This window comes from Cibotium barometz, chromosome 16 (genome assembly GCF_041138505.1).
Source record: "Cibotium barometz isolate CiBa-2024 chromosome 16, ASM4113850v1, whole genome shotgun sequence".
NCBI classification, from domain to species: Eukaryota; Viridiplantae; Streptophyta; class Polypodiopsida; order Cyatheales; family Cibotiaceae; genus Cibotium; species Cibotium barometz.
In genome coordinates this window covers 7,797,948-7,806,422 of record NC_141061.1, presented here as the reverse complement: position 1 = coordinate 7,806,422, position 8,475 = coordinate 7,797,948, and the positions used below count along the sequence as shown (strand labels likewise).

The window sequence follows — 8,475 nt, the reverse complement described above, 5'->3', positions numbered from 1 at the left end:
TTAACAGTATCTAATTCTGCAGTTTCCTCCTGGTACAACTTGTCCCTTGAAAGCTCAACCTCTGTAGGCTTCTCCATGGCCTTTGCATTCTTTTGCTTCAATACTTTTTGCTGTAACCTGGCCTCCTGTTTAGCCCTGGCTCTTGTATTAACTTCATGTGTAACCTCTGTGATCTTTATGTCATCGCTCTGCTTCCTAACAGGGGGTATCATAAGAATATCTCTCATTTTATGATCAATTATTTCGGCAAGAAGCAGAAGCTTCTGGAATCTCCATCTAACTCTCTTCAGAGTCTCGAAATCTTTAACCATGATGGTGATTCTGTGTGCGTGTGCAGCAACTATACACATCATTGAAATATTCTAGAATAAAATCTTCAACTGCCTCTCTCCTGATGAAGACAAAGCAAGCTTGTTCTCTTCCACCTCATCTGAAAAGACCATTGATCACAAACTGATCTCACTAACCTATGGAAAACGGAGCCTTAGAAATATAGAGCTCAATACATTTTTGAGCTTTCCTAATCTCCCTTAAAATAGTTACCCTTTGAGAAAATCTACTACACCTGGCCTGGTTCAAAATATGCATAGGCTTTCCCTTTCTCCTCTGTTTTAGCAGCAGCTTTCGTACTAACATCGGGACCCTTGCCCTGCCTACGGGCAATTCTCTTAGTCCTCGCCATACAAAAAACTACACATTTCAAAATATATCCATAAGCATATATATATATATATATATATATATATATATATATATATATATATATATATATATATACGCTTTATACACAAACACACACACAAACACGCACACACGCGCACACACACACACACACACACACACACATACACATACGCATCCACATATACACTTTACATTTCTATATAAACATAGGTACAAGCATATGAGCAATTGGTCATGATAGCCTAAAGACGTGATATCCCGTTTGAAAACCTCTTAGATTTTCATTTTCGTGTCAAATGGCTTCGAAGGTGCAAGCATGAAAATATATGTATATAAGTATAAATAGAAATAGAAATAGAAATAGAAATAGAAATAGAAATATATATGTATGTATGTATATATACTTATGCTTGCGCCTTCATAGCCATTTGACGCGAATATGAAAATCTAAGAGGTTTACAAACGGGATATCGTGTCTTTCGGCTATCATGGCCAAATTCTTGTGTGTGTGTGGGTGTGTGTCTCTATATACACATACACAACTATATTCGCAGGTAGAATCATATAGAAATATGGTGCATGTAGCCAAAAGATGCGATATTCACTTTGAGTAGCTACTAATTTAGGATCTTTTAATTTTGACTATTCTGTTAGAGTAGCTAGAATATATGCATCTAGTAGCCATTTAACATGCGAATAAGAAAAAATAAGAAGATTGGAAACGGGATATTGCGCCTTTCGACTATCATAAAGACTTTGGTATATATATATAAATAGATACGTATATATATGCACACACACACACACACACACACATATATATATGTGCGTATATATACCAATTCTTGCGCCTTCCTAGCCATTTGACGAATATGAAAATCAAAGATGGTTTGCAAATGGGATATCGCGTCTTTCGGCTATCATGACCAAATTCTCATGTGTTTATGGGTGTGTGTGTGTCTCTATATACACATACACAACTATATTCGCAGAATTGTATAGAAATATGGTGCATATAACTGAAAAACGCGATATTCACTTTGAGTAGCTACTAATTTAGGATCTTTCAATTTCGACTATTTGCTTAGAGTAGCTAGAATATATGCATCTAGTAGCCATTTAACGCGAATAAGAAAAAATAAGAAGACTGGAAATGGGATATCACGCCTTTCGACTATCATAAAGATTTTGGTATATTGTGTTGTATGTTAAAATATATTTAAGTATATTTCTTTACAAGTATGACAATACAGTTCTCGCTGTACATATATGTACATAGTAAACATACATATATTTTTATGTACAGGGACGACTATATTGTCAAATTTTTAAAGAAACAAGCATAAATAATGACTTCTTCACTCGATAAGTGTTACTCATAAGAAATAAGGAAACAAATGCGCTTTCGATGCATTCTGGTTTTTAAAAGGTATATACAATGCTATTTTTGTGATGGTAATGTGATTTGGAATAGATACCTGGTAAGAGATTTCGTTGAGCTGAAGAGTTGGTCGTGAGGTAGATGGAGCATTGTCGTGAGGCAGCTGGAGTAGGGTTCGTGAGCTAGAGCGTTGGAGGTTGAGCTGGAGTGTTGGTTGAGGCGTGTAAAGTACATAAAATCAGCTTAAGTCGGCTTTTGAGACAAAATACCAAACGCACGTTCACGGATTGCAAGAAATAGAATGACATTAAATAATGGAAAAGTGCGCTTTAAATGCGACATATGTAGAGAGTACTTTTTGCCACGTGTCATTGTTTTATTCGTTACATGCAGATTGACCGTTTGACACAAATATCAAAGCACTCCACATGTCACGCTGCTACGATTGAATGTCATATGGTCACGTTTAAATATCACGTTCGGACTTAAATAGCACGGCCCAATAAACTATTCTCACACAAACTCACGGAACTGGAGAGTTTTTTGCCCCAAATCTCAGGTTTCTCAAAAAGTCTAGATTTTGACACAGTTAGAGTTTCTACACCCCAGTTGCGAGAATCTAGCTGTCACTTGCTTCCGAGAGAAACAACGACTTAAACTGTGCTTTGAGTACATTCATTTTAGCTGTTAGAATGGAGGAAAAGCACGACAAAATGGAAACAGACATCAATCAAAATATATATTCCAGATCAGGTAGGTGTATTATGCTTTTTCACGTACCTTCTTTAAAGAAATTATTTTAAAATCTTTAGATGCTTTTAGATCTCAAGGAATCCCTGCATGCAGCAGCTATATGGCGTGAATAGGCTAATCCTGGATATTTTAAGACGAAATACCTTGTCATTTTGCTTCCCAAAACAAATTCGATTTCGATAGCCAAAAGACGCGATATTTTATTTTGAAATCCCTTACTTTTTCATTTTCGTGTCAAATGGCTACATACACAAATACACACACAAACGCACACACACACATACAAATATAGATATCCTTAAGTATATACTACAAATATATATATATATATATATATATATATATCTGTCTGTATATATATATATGTGTGTGTGTGTATATATATATATATATCTGTCTGTATATATATATATGTGTGTGTGTATATATATATATATATATATATATATATATATATATATATATATATATATATATATATATACATAAGTGTGTGTGTGTGTGTGCGTCTATATGTTTTTATATGTGTAGATATATTTTTCTGTGTGTGTGTCTGTATATATATATATATATATATATATATATATACATAAGTGTGTGTGTGTGTGTGCATCTATATGTTTTTATATGTGTAGATATATTTTTCTGTGTGTGTGCGTCTATATGTTTTTATATGTGTAGATATATTTTTCTGTGTGTGTGTCTGTATATTGGTATATCTATGTAATTTTAAATTTGTATATATATGCATAGATACACCTCTACGCGATTTTACATGTGCACATAAACTATATTCAAGTTTGTTTTTGATAGTCAAGATGCGATATTCTGATTTCAAACCTCTTATTTTTGTATCTTCGCGTGAAATGGCTACTTGTATTTTCTCTCTCTCTCTCTCTCTCTCTCTCTCTCTCTCTCTCTCTCACACACACACACACACACACACACACGCACACATAGATCGACACATAGCTATTTTGCAATCTGTTTTTATAAATTAATCATATATCTGTTTCTTATAATGCCGGGTCGAGGGGATTTAAAAGAAAGTCTTCTGAAATGGATGCAGAGTATAGCTTTAGAGGATAGAAAGATGTACTAGATAAGCAACCAAGGGAATCAAAGATTTCGAAGAAGAGGTTGATCAATTTTTCATCAGGTTGATCAATTTTTCATCAGGTGTAGAGTGAAGTACTTGAATCTGCGCAACAATGTCTTCCGTATTTGATTACAGGCATATCAAGAGTTTTACAGGTCTTGTAATTTATAGTGAGTCTGCAGAATTAAGTAGGTCTTCTAGTGTTGTTCCAGAGATTTGTGCCTTTAAAGTAGAGGATCCTGATTCCGAGGAACAAATTAAGGCCAACAGGGATTATGACAGTAGTGCCGACAGCTTAGATTCTGTGGTAGAAGCTAATAAGGATATGCCAAACTAGTCCTTGATTCTTGTCATGGCAAGGAAGTCAGTGAAAAGGGATGTTGATTTCTCTATAGGAATGCGCAAGGAACACGAGGTTGTAACAGGGATTTTGAAAGATCAGTCACTATCATTTGACGAAAAATTGTTTGATTTCATCTACGCTTATGGGGCTAGTGATGAGCAGTAATATATATTGGCTGATATTTTCAATAGGCCACTTGACATTTCGTTAATTTTGGACCAGCATGCAGATTTTCTATCAAAGGAGAGGTCTGATTTTGAAGCTTCTCTCAGGAATGGGAGAGTCCCTATTTGTGGGAGAGCTAATGTACATTTAATGGATTGCTCTCCAAGTTTCAAGTACTTGAATATTCTCCAAAAAAGGTATCTACAATTTCCTTCTGAGACCGCAAAAAGCGACATGCTTCGTACACCCTAGGCACTGTAGGCTGCTGGAGGAATCAATCGGATTCCTATGCTTCCTTCACTATCTATACACTATTCTCCCTTCATTAGGGGAAGAGGTGTTCTATGAGGAGACTGTTGATGAGTATGTGCCTGCAGGATGAAGCATAGGAATCAATCGGATTCCTATGCTTCCTTCACTATCTATACACTATTCTCCCTTCATTAGGGGAAGAGGTGTTCTATGAGGAGACTGTTGATGAGTATGTGCCTGCGGATGAGACCAGCTGGCCTAATGACGAAGACATAGAAGTTGTCAATGAGGTCCAACTTGAACGGGAGGCAGAAGAAGCGAAGACCCTAGACCTGGTTCTTCTCAGGAGTCAAGGTTTGAAGATGCCAGATGATCTACAAGAGTTCAATGTTGAAGACAGCCAATTGATCCTACCTGTACTCTCGGAGTTTGAAATTGGTGGGAAGGTGTATCTTCTTTTGAGTGACATACAGAATACATTTCAGATACGTAAAGACTACGCTCTATCTGCCATAGCTAGTTTTTATGATGGAGAGGAGGGATTTGTTTCAGAGGACTCTAGTAAGACGAAGAGGCCCTCCAGTTGAATTTTGATGGCAAAGACTGTCTAAGGAAGTGTTTGCAAGGCAGTATAGGGATGATGGATTAGTTCCAGACAATTAGTCTTTCAAAACGTTTCAGGAGGATCACGATTTTGATAAGCTGGAGGACTCTACATGAGGCTGGGTGGACAAGAAGATGCCGACAAAAGAGAGCTCAATAGATCTCTGGATTAAAGGTTTAAAAAAAATATAAGTCTAAAACGTCGTTATGGGACGTGTCAGTATGCGGTTATTAATTCCCCTATAGTGAAGCAAAGAGATTCTCATAATGGAAATGTTGTGGAAAACAATTTCATTGAGAATCAATTGATAGAACATGAGGAGAGCTCATCATCATCTAGTGAATTTACCGATCGTACATCCTTGGATCCTTCTACGGATGGTAACGAATTCCCTTTTAATCCTGTGTTTGAAGATATAGGAGATATAGAGAGCACATTGGAAATTGATCTCTTTGGATCCATAGACCTTGTATAGGATAACAATCATTATATATATATATATATATTTGTTCAAATCAAATGTATTCACTAATATTTATTATAAAATCTAATAAGTATATTATTGATCCACATACACAACAACTATATCGAGGCTATACGATATGCTTACAAAAAACTCTCCTTAAAAATGTTGGTAGAAAATGTCAATACTGGATAGATTTCTTATAGTGACAGCTTTTGCAAAAAGCATCAACGGGTGATATTTTAGGCATCACGATCATAGTCGCAAAGTGACTTTTTTAATTTGACACTAAAAGTTTGAAACAACATAGGCTTACTTTTCCACCTTGCCTAAAGTCACTTATAATGTTGTGTCACGCTTGCAACATCGTAGGGCTGATTATAACCCAATTTTATATGCTACTAATTCCATTGCACTATGGTAATATGGCCTAATCAAGGATCAGTTGATTATGATTGTGCCACTCTTTCTTTGCACAATATCATAGCTTTCTTCAAGACACGTAGAGCTAAATAATCTCTCTCCCCAAGTCCCATCACCACAAAAAAAGGATTGCATGCTTGAGATAACACATATGTGAGTTGTGTTATCTTATGCTATGGGTAATAGTAACCAATTTATCTTTTAGAGTGAGTTGTCCTCTTTTGCAACTACTTACTTTAACCAATATTATCTTCCTTGAATAAAGACCATTGCCATGCGATGTCATCAAAATATAGCAACTCCCTTGTTTTTGTTAGGTGTGCAAGTGCATGTGCATGTGTATAATAGCATAATGAGAAGCCAACACTATTAATAGGCAATCAACATTTCTGCTTCCTCACAAAAGACTTTGTTGATAATGGGCAACTAGTAAAGTAATTAAAAGGAAGGAGCCTTGCTTTCTTTATTCTAGGTATATGATAAAAGATCTTTAGAGAGGGTTTTACTTTTTCCTACTGTAAAGTCGGTAAGTTATTGGCTAGGCTTTGTTTTTAGACATACATACATACATGCATACGCGCACATACATGCATACATGCATACGTGCACATACATGTCTACTTACATACATATGTGTATATTATCCTGTATCATTCATGATCTATTCACTCAAGAGTGTGTAGTAGACTCAAGAATGTGTAGTAGTTATGGCATCAACCAAGGGGAGGCTCTTAAGGAGAATGGCCTCGCAAGTCACACCGGGGCCAAAGCTGACAAGCACCCCCCATTCGAAGCCCTCGCCAGAAGTGGAGAGCTTGTTTTTGAGAGAGTTCCGCAACATTTGCTCCATGATGAAGAAAACACAAGCGCTCGACATGTTACCGTATTCAGCGAGCACTTGTCTAGTGGCGGCCAGTTTCTCGGGTTTGAGGTTCAGTGTCTGCTCCATTTGGTTGAGAATGGCGGGGCCGCCTGGGTGGGTGATCCAGAAGATGTCATTGGGGCTAGGGGTTTCTCGTGCTGTTGCTGCTGCATGGTCATCGTCATCAGCATGGACGCCGCCGTCGATAGTGTTATCCAGCGCGTCTTGCAAGACGGCACGAAGATTTTGAGAGACAAGCTGTGGAACGGTTTTGTAGAGGTGGAAAGTGAGGCCGATTTGCTTCCAGTGGCCTTGGATGGCCCCATCGCTGTCGGGCAAAATGTAGGAGCCCGTCCAGTGTACCTCGAACCAGGGCTTCTCCACGTGAGCAATGGGGTCGGAGCCGACGATGAGGGCGGAGGCGCCGTCACTGAACAACGCCTGACCCACAAGGCTGTCAATATGGGTCTCATTGGGCCCACGAAAGGTCACCACGGTGATCTCGCTGCACACCACTAGCACGCGTGCGCCCTTGTTGTTCTCGGCCAGCTCCTTGGCCATGCGGAGGGCCGTGCCTCCGCCAAAGCAGCCCTGCGAGTACAGCATCAGCCTCTTCACATTGTGGCGCAAGCCCAGACGCTTGGTGAGAGCCCAATCTGCCCCCGGCAAGTCCATGCCACCTGTCGAGCAGAAGACAAGGTGAGTGATGCAGGACATGGGCCGCCCCCACTCCTCCAACGCCTTGAGCGCAGCTTCCCCACCAAGCCTGGGTATCTCTGCCACCATGTGCTCTTGCCTCGCATCCAAGGACTCGCCCCAGAACTCGCATATGCTCGGGTTGGCCCGCAGGATTTCCTCGTTCAGGTACATGTGCCTCTTCTGGATGCCTGATCTCTCACCTGCAGTACACGTGCCGAGCACACAGAGCAACACAGACAGAGCAACGTTAGTTTCACTCGTTTGAACCACAGTACGAATACTTCTCACCAGCAGTATGGGGTGCGGCCTCTTACAAATGCGCTGGAACTTTTTCTTGAGGTCGGTCATGTGGTTGCTGTTGGTGACGCTGAAGTAGAAGTCCGGGTACTCGTGCTGCAAGAAGATATGGGGAGGGGTGGCGCTGCCCATGGCCAGCACGCTGGCAGGGCCATCGGCTTTGGCTTGGCGTGCACCGGTGGCGGAGCTCGGCATGTCGGGCGGAGGAGACGAGCAAGCTTCTAGATAGAGAATATATATTTATGGGTGGATGGGTGTAGATAAGCCTGAGTGCAGCTTTTATAATACGCCTTGGAGATTTAAAATCAAAACTTTGTCAGAAGTGTAACTTACATGCTGACTCTTTCAACCTGTCATGCACTTCCTTTTCTCAAACCGTCAAACGTCTTGCGGTGTCCAATCAATATTCGTGGATACCTAAGGCTAGGACCTCCCCTCAACCCACAAACT

The 8,475-nt window shown here is 39.5% G+C and overlaps 1 pseudogene; it reads right to left on the bottom strand.

Moving 5' to 3' along the window:
* Window positions 1-6,855: 6,855 nt before the first annotated feature.
* LOC147630326 (chalcone synthase pseudogene) lies at window positions 6,856-8,220 on the bottom strand (annotated as a pseudogene).
* Between the last annotated feature and the right edge of the window lie 255 nt (window positions 8,221-8,475).